The sequence below is a fragment of the Schistocerca americana genome, chromosome 3 (assembly GCF_021461395.2).
Source record: "Schistocerca americana isolate TAMUIC-IGC-003095 chromosome 3, iqSchAmer2.1, whole genome shotgun sequence".
Taxonomy (NCBI): domain Eukaryota; kingdom Metazoa; phylum Arthropoda; class Insecta; order Orthoptera; family Acrididae; genus Schistocerca; species Schistocerca americana.
In genome coordinates, this window is record NC_060121.1 from 278,367,613 (window position 1) to 278,380,590 (window position 12,978).

The 12,978-nt window shown below is 45.9% G+C and overlaps 1 non-coding gene across 1 annotated transcript; it reads left to right on the forward strand.

Moving 5' to 3' along the window:
• The first annotated feature begins 677 nt into the window (after positions 1–677).
• On the forward strand, positions 678–752 carry Trnas-uga. The gene has a single exon. It is a non-coding gene; the product is annotated as a tRNA-Ser (tRNA).
• The last annotated feature ends 12,226 nt before the right edge of the window (positions 753–12,978 follow it).

Consider the following 12,978-nt stretch of genomic DNA (forward strand, 5'->3'; position numbering starts at 1 on the left):
TCTGGTGTGCAACATATAACCACAGTGTTGCACGTTTCTTAAATCTGATGCCGTCTCTCCACATTTACACCTCAGGAGAGCGCAGCAACAAATGTTTCCCGAACACCGCGTCTCCAGACTGGCTCACATAACCTATGGTTGCGGCAGTAAACAAGAAGTAAGCACCTCCCTCCACCTTACTCAAGGCTTTGGCATTATTTTAATGTCAACTGTAGGTTGGTTAAGAGTATAAAATCTCCCCACATGACATGTTGGAAGATAGACTCTCTTTGACTGTTTGAAATGCCGGCCGTTGTGGCCGAGCGGTTCTAGGTGCTTCAGTCTGGAACCGCGCGATCGCTACGGTCGCAGGTTCGAATCCTGCCTCGGGCATGGATGTGTGTGATGTCCTTAGGTTAATTAGGTTTACGTAGTTCTAAGTTCTAGGGTACTGATGACTTCAGAAGTTAAGTCCCATAGTGCTCAGAGCCATTTGAACCATATGAACTGTTTGAAACGAATCTAATACAATTGCGTAAGATTCCGCGGCCCAGGCTGTGGCTAAACCATGTCTCCGCAATATCCTTTCTTTCAGGAGTGCTAGTTCTGCAAGGTTTGCAGGAGAGCTTCTGTAAAGTTTGGAAGGTAGGAGACGAGGTACTGGCAGAAGTAAAGCTGTGAGTACCAGGCGTGAGTCGTGCTTCGGTAGCTCAGTTGGTAGAGCACTTGCCCATGAAAGGCAAAGGTCCCGAGTTCGAGTCTCGGTCGAGCACACAGTTTTAATCTGCCAGGAAGTTTCATATCAGCGCACACTCCGCTGCAGAGTGAAAATCTCATTCTCGACTATATGGTATTTGCTAATTACTTACACCAAGAACTTTGTGGCTCAGTTAGTTTTTATTCTGTGCAGTGTTAAGAATCCTGCTTCCAATATAATTCTGAACGCTTTTAATGGTTTTATTATCTTCTGATTATGGCAAACCACTGAGACTTTGCTAATTGTATTGCCACTGAATAGTACGGGACTATCGTTTATGGCGACTTTTTTTTCTTTACTGTATTTCGATTCCCCCACTCCCCCCCCCCCGCCCCCCCCCCCCCCCCAGAGGAGGAGTGTGCTGGCAGCAGTGTAATACGCCGCTCTGCAGTCTACAGATAAAGTTAAAAAACATACTGAGTAGATATAAAAACAAAATAGGTGATAGAACGGCGACTGTTTAAATCGAACATGGTGAAAAATGGCAAAGAAAGCATAAAAAACAAGATTGGCGATGCTGATTAAAACACATAGTAATTAGGCAGACACAATTAAAAACACGGTGACAGTCTGGTTTCTGTTAGCAGCACTTAAAAAGGGGGATGCACAACACTGAACACTAACGGAAAACACTGCACTATAGAGTACAAATATATTGGTGGGGGGTGGGGGGGGGGGTGGAGAACCCGGAAAGGTGAGGGGGAAAAAAGGAGAGAGGAGAGGAAAAACAAAAAAGGGGGCAGCCGACAGAGGGAGAGGATACAGAAAAGAGGGGGCAGGGCGGACGCGAGACAGAGGGGGAACACCTTGGAGGGGAATCCAAAAGGACTCGGGGGAGAGAAAGGAGTCAAAGAGAGCGTAGGAGGGGGAAAGGAAATGGGATGGAAGGGGGGAAGAGAGAGCCCAAGAAAGAATACAGAGGGAGGGAGGGGGAGGTAAGGATCAGAGTTGATAGGAGGGATAAATGGAGAGAGGGCATTATCTGGGAGGGGGAAGACACTGTGGGAGATGAAGGGTGTAGAGGTGGAGGATAGGGAGGACACAATAGTGAAGGCACAACAGTGGCTGGGGGTTGGAGAAGAGAGAAGCAACTAGGGGTGGGGATCAAATCGGCGGGAGGTGTACAGGACTCGGATATGTTCAAGGAAAAGGAGCAGATGGGGGAAAGGAATCAGGTCATAGAGGATCTGCGTGGGGGATGGCAGGCATATACGGAAGGTGAGGTGGAGTCCATGGCGCTTGAGGATCTGGAGGGACTTATAGAATTGGGGGGGGGGGGGGGGGCAGATATCCAGGCGCTACTGGCATAACTGAGGATGGGACAGGTTAAGGATTTGAAAGTGTGGAGGATGGGAGAGTGGTTCATCCCCTGTGTCCAGGCAGAGAGGAGTTTAAGGAGACAGAGGCAGTTGTGGGCTTTGGGTTGGATAGGGTGGAGATGAGGGATCCAGGTGAGGTGATGGTCAATGGTGAGTCGAGGTAGGTGAAGGTGGGGGAGAGGACAGGACGGGTGCAGATGGTAAGGGAAAATTTACAGAAAAAACTTTATTGTACATTTAGGTTTTATTCTGCATGTTTCTCTTTAAGCTAGTAGCTTGTTGTTTTCTCATTTTAATGAGTTCATTAATCCAAAATTGTTAAGGCTTTCGTGGTCACTTGTTGACAAACTGCCTATTGGCTTCTGTCTCGGGTTCTTCGGCCGACGTTCGTCTAATGATTTTTCTGACGTTTCGCCAGCACGAGTGGTTGGCATTGTCAAAGTTTCACCCTCCCAGAGTGACGGACAGGTCGGCCGTATATTGCGCAAACATGGTGTAAAGACGATTTTCAAACCGACAAGGAAGATCAAAGAGTGTCTTAGATCGGCGAAGGAGAAAAGAGACCCACTTGCAATGTCGGGAATATACCGTATACCATGCACATGCGGAAAAGTTTATGTCGGAATGACTGGACGGTCAATTACCACCAGGCTCAAAGAGCTTAAGCGACATTGCAGGTTGGGGCAGCTGGAGAAATCGGCCGTGGCAGAGCACGCACTGAATGAAACCGACCATGTAATAAAATTCGCCGACACGGAAGTTCTGGCTGTAGAGAAGCACTATCACACGCGCTTGTTCAGAGAAGCTATAGAAATACAAAAACACGCGAACAGTTTCAACAAGAGGAAAGCCTTAAGGTAAACGGATCCTGGCTTCCCGTACTGCAGCTAACGACCGTCGCAGGTAGCAAGAGGAGAACCGCACCGGAAATGACCGCGGAGAAGCCCTCGGACGTTGACGCGCCAGGTACATATAGCCTGCGGCCGCGAGCTCGGCTCCAGTTCACCACCGGCAATGGAGGGTGAAACTTTGACAATGCCAGCCACTCGTGCTGGCGAAACGTCAGAAAAATCATTAGATGAACGTCGGCCGAAGAACCCGAGACAGAAGCCAATAGGCAGTTTGTCAGTTCATTAATCCTTTAAAATTTGTCTTTTTATACTTTTATATGCACCTTCGCGTCGTTTACATTATAATATTTTTCACCAGTTCTCCCTTTAATATTGTCAATTTAAATGAGAACGGCCCGGCTAGTCGGTGTCATACCATTTACTTCGATTTGGCCGGCCAGGATGGCCGAGCGGTTCTAGGCGCTACAGTCTGGAACCGCGCGACCGCTACGGTCGCAGGTTCGAATCCTGCTTCGGGCATGGATGTGTGTGCTGTGCTTAGTTAGGTTCTAAGTCCTAGGGGACTGATGACTTTAGCAGTTGAGTCCCATAGTGCTCAGAGCCTGTACTTCGATTTGTCCTGACAGATGGCCATACTATCGCCACACCGAAGTTTACTAATAGAGTGCCCTCCTTTGTGTGCGCCACTTCGTGCTCTGCGCTCGCTTGCGGCGGTCGCCTCCACCCTACACAGTCTCACGGCACCTGGGGTCGCAGCAGGCGACGTTACGTGTCCTGGTACTTATTTTATACCATGCCTCATTACCTAAGCGGTTTCATGATTTTATTATTAGTTGTCGCGACGTTATTGCGACTTATTCCTTCCTCACTTTTCACCGTATCTAGCTCGACAGGCCGGCCGGGGTGGCCGAGCGGTTCTAGGCGCTACAGTCTGGAACCGCGACCGCTACGGGCGTGGATGTGTGTGATGTCCTTAGGTTAGTTAGGTTTAAGTAGTTCTAAGTTTTAGGGGACTGATGACGTCAGACGTTAAGTCCCATAGTGCTTAGAGCCATTTGAACCATTTAACCCGACAGCAGATAGAACTTTGGGTATGGTAGACTTAATTAATTTTAGGTATTTTATGCATGCGAGCATATGAAAAGATTAATTTCTAGCAGACTTCTCTTGTTTGTTTTCTGTAATCGCAGCTGATGATGGGCATTTGTTAGCCAAAAGCGGTCATCCTTTTAAAAAATGTAGCCTTGTGACTGAAGCGATGATTTCCAGGGCTTTTGAGGTGTGTTATTTTGTCTTAACGAGGTAACAAAAACTTCGCAAAGTATTCGCAACTGTGAATATGGACTACCATCAGCTGTATAATGGAATCAAGACATTGAAAATTTGTGCCGAACCCGGTTGACGACAATATGGAAGTTTGGATCGAGCTGTGAGTCGTGCTCTGATATCCAAATGGTAAGGTGATCGCTCGCATTAAGCGGAAAATCCGGGTTCGAGTCCCGGTCCGGCACAAATTTTCATTGTCGTCATTCCATTCTACTGCTGACTGGAATTCACATTCGCAATTGCGAGTACATTTAATGTCGTCTATGTTAGGATTACGTATTTTATTTGAAAACCTATATTTCGTAGCACAGCTGTCGGGACTGGTAGTCTCGCACTAAGGAGCGTGTTGGGTGCCTAGAGGTCGCGGGATCAAATTCTGGACGATCCACTGAAATTTTTGGTCTGCTTTTATTTAATCCAACCTCACATTTCAGTGATGTGAGGAGTCGTTAGAAAGGGCACGTGGTTTGGTTCCCATGTTAAGCTGTAGGTCCCCTTTCTTCGGCTGGATAACTGTGGTAGATTAGTGACAAGCAAGTCGCCATAATGGCGTCCAACCGTCCACTGAGTCACACGCAATAACACAGCTTCATCTGCAGGGCACTGACTTATCGTTGAGGCCGAACTTACACAGTTTTGACATTGCAGTGGAGGTCTCTGTGGCGTCGATAGTTACGATGCCACAACGTAGGTGCACGCTCTCGTAAGTTGGCACTACGAGTGAAGACTAACTACGCCGACCACAAAGCCCTCTGGCCGACGCTGTGCAGCTCAGTGAGTGCCGTCCTGATTAGGCCGATTTCGTCAAGAGCAGGCGGCTTGGGAATGTCGCTTCTTCTACCGAGTGGGCTAGCTTGCTATTGAGACTTTGTATTAGTTACGTTCAGTTAAAGCCTGAACAGCAACGAGTACTTGTTAGTTTTGAGATTATACAGAACAGTCATCCTAACTTCACAGGATTAGACATGGACTACGGCTTCACACCTACGTGCTCATCCTAACCAATGTTGTGTATGCATTTGATATTTACTTGTTGTTTTGACTGTATTAAAAGTCTAAAGTTACATGCAGTACCGAAGTGCTTCACCTCTCCTGCTCCTACTCGCTTCCTTCACTCTCCTCCTATATTACAGAAGCAGTTCACAGTAGCAGACCCACGCTCCGCCTATCCAGGCGGGATACAAAAGTCTCTATTTCGCATTAACAACAATGACCACAACAACTATCACGAAGTATACGAAAGAAATAATATTTGTTTTAGTCTATAGTCGCAGTGCTACGTGTTGGACACACCTACATGGGAAGCGAGAGTGACGATTACATGCCAGGGGATGGACTGAAGATGGTACTTTGTACCGAACCGGCAGCCAGTAGGCAAAATAAAAAAAAAAGCTACAACTATAGACTAAAACATATAGTCGATTATTTTTTTAAGTGCATTGTTCGCTGTTGCATCTGACAGTATGTCGAGAATATGCAACATACAAAAGTAAGTATTCATTAGGGTCAACATTGTGGAAGGCAGCATTGAAAACTTAGTCTACTTTCCTGAACGTAATGTAAGCCAGTCACCGCTCTTATTAAACAGTTACCTGGTATTGTATTGTCCATGGTGTAAGGTCGCACTGCGTTAGTGGCTTCGGACTTATAGCTCCGCAGAAGGAAAAACTACTAGATCTGTTTTGTTGCCAATTAAGTCTACCAAGCCCGCAATATATTGCTGTACTTGTTAATACAGCCATTTGTTCGTTCGCTGCTCTGCGACAGGACGGAGCAAGAGATAAGATTTGCCGCGGCAAACTTCTGTACTCCTAGTTTATTCGTCTTCGTCTTTTACTACCTGCATAGAGACTCAGTGCCGTGCGCGCGCGGAACTTTACGGTGCGGCGTGTCTACCGCCGGGAAAGAGCGCTAAATTATGCCGCGACATTAAGAGAGTTCGCGGAGCAGCTTTGGTAATTCACGTTTATCGGTTGTGCCACAGTGGAGCGCCACACAAATTAAGTTCATTTCCGACCGAGACGCCGAGGGATAATAAAAGTCAGAACTTCGATTATGAGCCAGGTCGAATCGCTGATTTAGTCAAAGTGGTTGTACAGATAAAAAAAAAACACCTATTACACGTTTCGAAATATTCTCATTAGGTCACTACACTGTCGTGTCAATGTATCATGAAACTCTTCTACACAACGGGTAACTTACGATGCATGTCACATGATGTGTAATGGTGAAGAAGGCGGTTATGACAAGTAACAAGTTATCTCTATACGAGCTGGATTTGCCCGCATCTCGTGGTCGTGCGGTAGCGTTCTCGCTTCCCACGCCCAGGTTCCCGGGTTCGATTCCCGGCGGGGTCAGGGATTTTCTCTGCCTCGTGATGGCTGGGTGTTGTGTGATGTCTTTAGGTTAGTTAGGTTTAAGTAGTTCTAAGTTCTAGGGGACTGATGACAATAGATGTTAAGTCCCATAGTGCTCAGAGCCATTTGAACCATTTTTGAACGACCTGGATCTAGAAACACCGTCTCTGAGCATAGATCTTCAGCAATTCTGCAGTTTTTCTAAAGAGGTGATACAAAAAAATTTCCACGTTTGAAAGGATAATATCAGAGAGAAACTTGTTTTTCCCAAAATGTACAGTGTGCATGACAACAACGTGTAATACTATCTTTTGAAAACTGTGCTTGCTACGTGTCCATTGCAAACAATACGTGTTTTAAGATGATATTTGATATCTGTCATCAGCCGACGTGCTGTATCTTGTGGAATAGCTGCTACCTTCGCTTGAATTATTCACTTGAGGTTGACTAGAGTCTGGCAAACTTCAAAGAAATAGCCATTTGGGGGGAGGTCTGGCCGAGCAACATATCAGCGTAAAGAGGTCAGTTTTCCAGGAAACACATCTCTGAACACTCTCACTGAGATCCCAGCGTTATGTAATGTAGCGCCATCTCGCTGGAACGCCACATCAGTTAGCCAAGCCTGGATTCTGGAGCTGAATCCGTAAGAAGTTCTCAACCATGGCAACGTAACCGTGGGGCGTACCTGATACCCCTCCTCTTCAAAAAACCGCGGAGCAAAGATGTTGCCTCTGTAAACTGCCAAAAACCAGCCGCGTATCGGGTTGCAACGGTCTTTCTTGCAGCAGGCTGTTACTGGAGCGTATGGCGTTTTATTCACAATAACTGTATTATTAGGCGTGTCATCATCAACATTAGTACAGAGTAATTCACCTCGTAACACAGTATTTAGTTTATAATTGGTTTTCAGTACCATTTCTATCTGTTATACTTATTTTCAAATGTGGGAAGTTTTTTATTACAACATACCGTATGTGATCTGTATTATCACCGAAATAGTCAACTGGTGGTCGCATTTACTACGTCATAAGATCTCAGGGTTAAGCACGACGGATAGACAACTGATTTCCAGTACCGGATACAAAGTTTACCACAAGAAGATCGCTTAAGTCCGCTAATTTATAATCGTCTGGTAAGCGGTTACATTAACCTGTCGCGCTTCTACAATATGCGAACGACGTTTGATATATGCCAAGCACAAGGACAAGAAACGTACTTTAAACGACCAGCAGCGAGATGTCAACATTGTACTAACTGGGTTAATCGAGATATGAATGGATGTAGTGCCTGAGGAATGCCATCTGGCTGTCTTTACTAGACGCACGCTAGACACAAGCAATAATCTTGTTAGGTAAGAACCATATTAGTTTAGCCTATCCTAATGTTGAAATTCTGGACACACGACTGTAAATTCAATTGACACGGCAAAGACATATCAAGTAACTCCAGTCGTTGGCACATAAGAGAATTAAGTTCCTAAAAGGTTTGTATTGCTCTGGCTGGCCGGGAGACCTTAAGGACCCTCTTATGCCTGCACAAGCAGTCAATTAGGAGTAAGAAGGAGTACGGCTGCATGTTGAATTACTACAATCCCACATCACGACCGTATACGATCAGCAGCTCTGCAACTTTGTGGAGACTGTTTTAAAACGATACCCATATCTGTCATGGAAATGGAATTGGCAACTGTTTACGAGCCGAAAGCTCTTACGTCATCCATTACAACGGAAATTACCTCAGATACTAAATGCGGTACGCCTTAACTCGTTCTGGACGATGAAACCCAGATCCTCTACTACCAATATCATACAGTGTGGTGAAATCCTGGAACATCTGGCAGCGCAATGTTAATATGAGGACAAAGGACGTGTGGTATCAATCAAACAATATCTCTTCAAAAATTCTTTGTAATATATATGACAGTGAAGATTTTGTACCCTCTAATGAAAGCAGATCCTAGTCTACACTGTAAAAATTGGATTGTTAAGGGCATGACTGATATTTACTCTACAATTTACTTTCCTGTTCAATATAAGACCTTCATATTTCTATTTCTTCCGTTACTGGGTATTTAAATTCCTCACTTGTACCGAGTAAATAAAACGATGAGATAAATAACTTCAGCACATTCCATTTTAAGGCAGAACGACTGGTACAGGCAAATTACATGCACAACTAATACACTGAGCATTGAGGTGACAAAAGTCTTGGGATACCTCATAATATCGTGTCGGATCTCTTTTTTGCAGGCGTTATGCAGCAACTCGACGTGACATACGACAAGTCGCTGAAAGTTCCCTGCAGAAATATTGTGCCATGCTGCCTATACGGCCATTCATAATTGCGAAAGTATTGCGGTGCAGGATTTTGTGCACATACTGGCCTCTCGATTATGCCCCATAACTGTTACATGGGTGGGCTCAAATGGTCCAGAATGTTTTTCAAACCTATCGAGAAAAATTGTGGCTGGCTGTTACGGCGCACTGTCACCAGGAAAAATTCGATCGTTGTTTGGAAACCTGAAGTATATGAATGGCTGAAAATGCTCTCCAAGAGGTTCAGTTGATCCAGAAGATCCAGTCCATTCCATACAAACACAGGCCACACCATTATCAAGCCGACACCTACTCGCACAGCGCCTTGTTGACAACTTGGATCCATGGTTCAAAATGGTTCAAATGGCTCTGAGCACTATGGGACTCAACTGCTGTGGTCATAAGTCCCCTAGAACTTAGAACTACTTAAACCTAACTAACCTAAGGACATCACACACATCCATGCCCGAGGCAGGATTCGAACCTGCGACCGTAGCGGTCGTGCGGTTCCAGACTGTAGCGCCTTTAACCGCTCGGCCACTCCGGCCGGCACTTGGATCCATGGCTTGGTAGTGTCTGCGCCATAGTAGAACCCTACCATCGGCCCTTACCAACAGCAATTGGGACTCGTTTGACCAAGCCACGGCTTTACAGTCCTCTAGGGTCCAACCGATATGGTCACGAGCTCAGGAGAGGCGCTGCAGACGATGTGCTGTTAGCAGGGCATTCAAGTCGGTCGTCTGCTGCCATTGCCCATTAATGCCAAGCTTCGCCGTACTGGCCTAACGGATATGTTTTTCATACGTCCCAGACTTTTTTGTTGTCGATTCACTCGGTCGTTAAATAAAGGCCGTCGGCCATTGCGTCGTCCGTTGTGAGAAGTAATGTCTGCAATGTGGTATTCTCGGCAAACTCTAAACACTGTGGGTCTCGTAATATTGAACTCCCAAACGATTTCCGAAATGGAATGTCTCATGTGTCTAGTTCCAACTATCATTCTGCGTTCAAAGTGTGCTAATTGTGGTCGTGCGGCCATAATCACGTCGGACAACTTTTCACATGGGTCATCCAGGTACGAATGACAGCCCCGCCATCACACTGCCATTTTATACTTTGTGTAAGCGATACTACCGCCATCTGTATATATGCATATCGCCTTCCCATTAATTTTGTCGCATTACTGTAGTTATCATCATCCAAAATCTCAAGAGACGGTCGTATTTTTTTAAAAAAAAAAGCAACCACGAAGGAATTATCAGAATGGGACGTAAATTAGTAGATGTGATATAAATGTACAGGCAAAGAAATAATTCGAATTTCAGAGAAAATAGATGACTTATTCAAGAGAAAGAGTTTCCCAAATTGATCTACATCTACATCCATACTCCGCAAGCCACCTGACGGTGTGTGGCGAAGGGTACCTTCACTACCTCTATTGGTTCTCCCTTCTATTCCAGTCTTGTATTGTTCGTGGAAAGAAAGATTGTCGGTATGCCTCTGTGAGGGCTCTAATCTGATTTTATCCTCATGGCCCCTTCGCGAGATATGCGTAAGAGGGAGCAATATACTGCTTGACTCCACGGTGAAGGGATGTTCTCGAAACTTCAACAAAAGCCCTTACCGAGGTACTGAGCGTCTTTCTTGCAGAGTCTTCCACTGGAGTTTATCTATCATCTCCGTAACGCTTTAGTGATTACTAAATTATACTGTAACGAAGCGCGCTGTTCTCCGTTGGATCTTCTCTATCTCTCCTATCAACCCTATCTGGTACGGATCCCACACTGCTGAGCAGTATTCAAGCAGTGGGCGAACAAGCGTACTGTAACCTACTTCCTTAGTTTTCGGATTGCATTTCCTTAGGATTCTTCCAATGAATCTCAGCCTGGCATCTGCTTTACCAACGATCAACTTCATATGATCATTCCATTTTAAATCACTCCTAATGCCTACTCCCAGATAATTTTTGGAATCAACTGCTTCTAGTTGCTGACCCCCTATATTGTAGCTAAATGATAAAGGATCTTTCTTTCTATGTATTCCCAGCACATTACACTAGTCTACATTGAGATTCAATTGCCATTCCCTGCACCATGTGTCAATTCGTTGCAGATCCTCCTGCATTTCAGTACAATTTTCCATTGTTACAACCTCTCGATATACTACAGCATCATCCGCAAAAAGGCGCAGTGAACTTTCGATATTATCCACAAGGTCACTTATATATATTGTGAATAGTAAAGATCCTACGACACTCCCCTGCGGCATACCTGAAATCAACTAACTTCGGAAGACTTCTCTCCATTGGGAATGACATGCTGCGTTCTGTTATCTAGGAACTCTTCAATCCAATCACACAATTGGTCTGATAGTCCATATGCTGTTACCTTGTTCATTAAACAACTCTGGGGAACTGTATCGAACGCCTTGCGGAAGTCAAGAAACACGGCACTACCTGTAAACCAGTGTCTATGGCCCTCTGAGTCTCGTGGTCGAATAGCGCGAGCTGGGTTTCACACGATCGTCTTTTTCGAAACCCATGCTGATTCCTACATAGTAGATTTATAGTCTCCAGAAAAGTCATTGTACTCGAACATAATACGTATTCCAAAATTCTACAACTGACCGACGTTAGAGATACAGGTCTATAGTTCTGCACATCTGTTCGACGTCCGTTCTTGAAAACGGGGATGACCTGTGCCCTTTTCCAATATTTTGGAACGCTACGCTCTTCTAGAGACCCACGGTACACCGCTGCAAGAATGGGGGCAAGTTCCTTCGCGTACTCTGTGTAAAATCGAACTGGTATCAGGTCCAGCGGCCTTTCCTCTTTTGAGCGATTTTAATCAAGTCAATAACGCGTTGGTCCACCTATAACCCTTATGCAAGCAGTTATTGCGCTTGGCAATGATTGACAGAGTTGTTGGATGTCCTCCTGAGGGATATGGTGCCAAATTCTGACCAGTTGACGCGTTAGATCGTCAAAATCCTGAGCTGGTTGGAGGACCCTACCCATGGTGATCCAAACGTTCATAATTGGGGATAGATCCGACGACCTTGCTGGACAATATCGGGTTTAGCAAGCACGAAAACCAGCATTAGAATCTCTCGCTGTGTGTGGCCGCGCGTTATCGTGCTGAAATGTAAGCGCAGAATGATTTTCCACGAAGGGCAACGAAACAGGACGTAGGATGCCGTCGACGTACCGCGGTGCTGTAAGGGTTCCGCGGATGACAACTAAGAGCGTCGTCCTCTGAAAAGACATGGCACCCCGACCATCACTCCTAGTTGTTGGGCCAGATGACAGGCGACAGTCAGGCTGGTATCCAACTACTGTCCAGGACGTTTTCAGACACGTATTCGGCCTGAAAACTCATTGAATGGAGTGGAATTGTCTCCAGTGATGAATCCCGCTTCAAAATGGGGCCCGATGACCCGCGAAGTCGTGACTGGAGACGCTCCCAACAGCGGTGGCATACCAACCTAAATGTCGCCCACGATACAGCCCTAAAGCCAGGAGTAATGGTCGTGGGTGTGATTTTTTCCCATAGCAGGATACGTTTGACTGTCCTGTGCGGCAGCTTTACGTCACAGCGTTACATTGACGCTTTTGTACTCTTCATGGCAAGTCATCCTGGGTTTTACATTTCAGGAAAATAACGCCTACTCACAGACGGTTTCTACTGCTTGACTTCGTGCTTGCCAAACCCTACCCTGGCCAGCAAGGTCGTCATATCACTCCTCAGTTGAGAACGTTCGGAGCATAACGGGCAGAACCCTCCAACCAGCTTGGGATTTCGACAATGCAGTGCGCCAATGGGACAGAATCTGGCACGGCATCCCTCATCATTACATCCCATAACCCTTCAATCACTGCCAAGTTTCTCTACATAGGTGCAACTGAGAGCAAGTGGTGACTGAGACAATGCCGGAGCGGCAGTTCGTTACGCCATTTGCTTCACTCATCGATGTAACTTACAGCTGGTGAGATGTGTGCGACGGAAGTGAGACGTGGAGGCGGCACCTGTGAATCGATTGCCGCCACGAAAGAAATGCAAAAATCTCACGGTCTAGCTT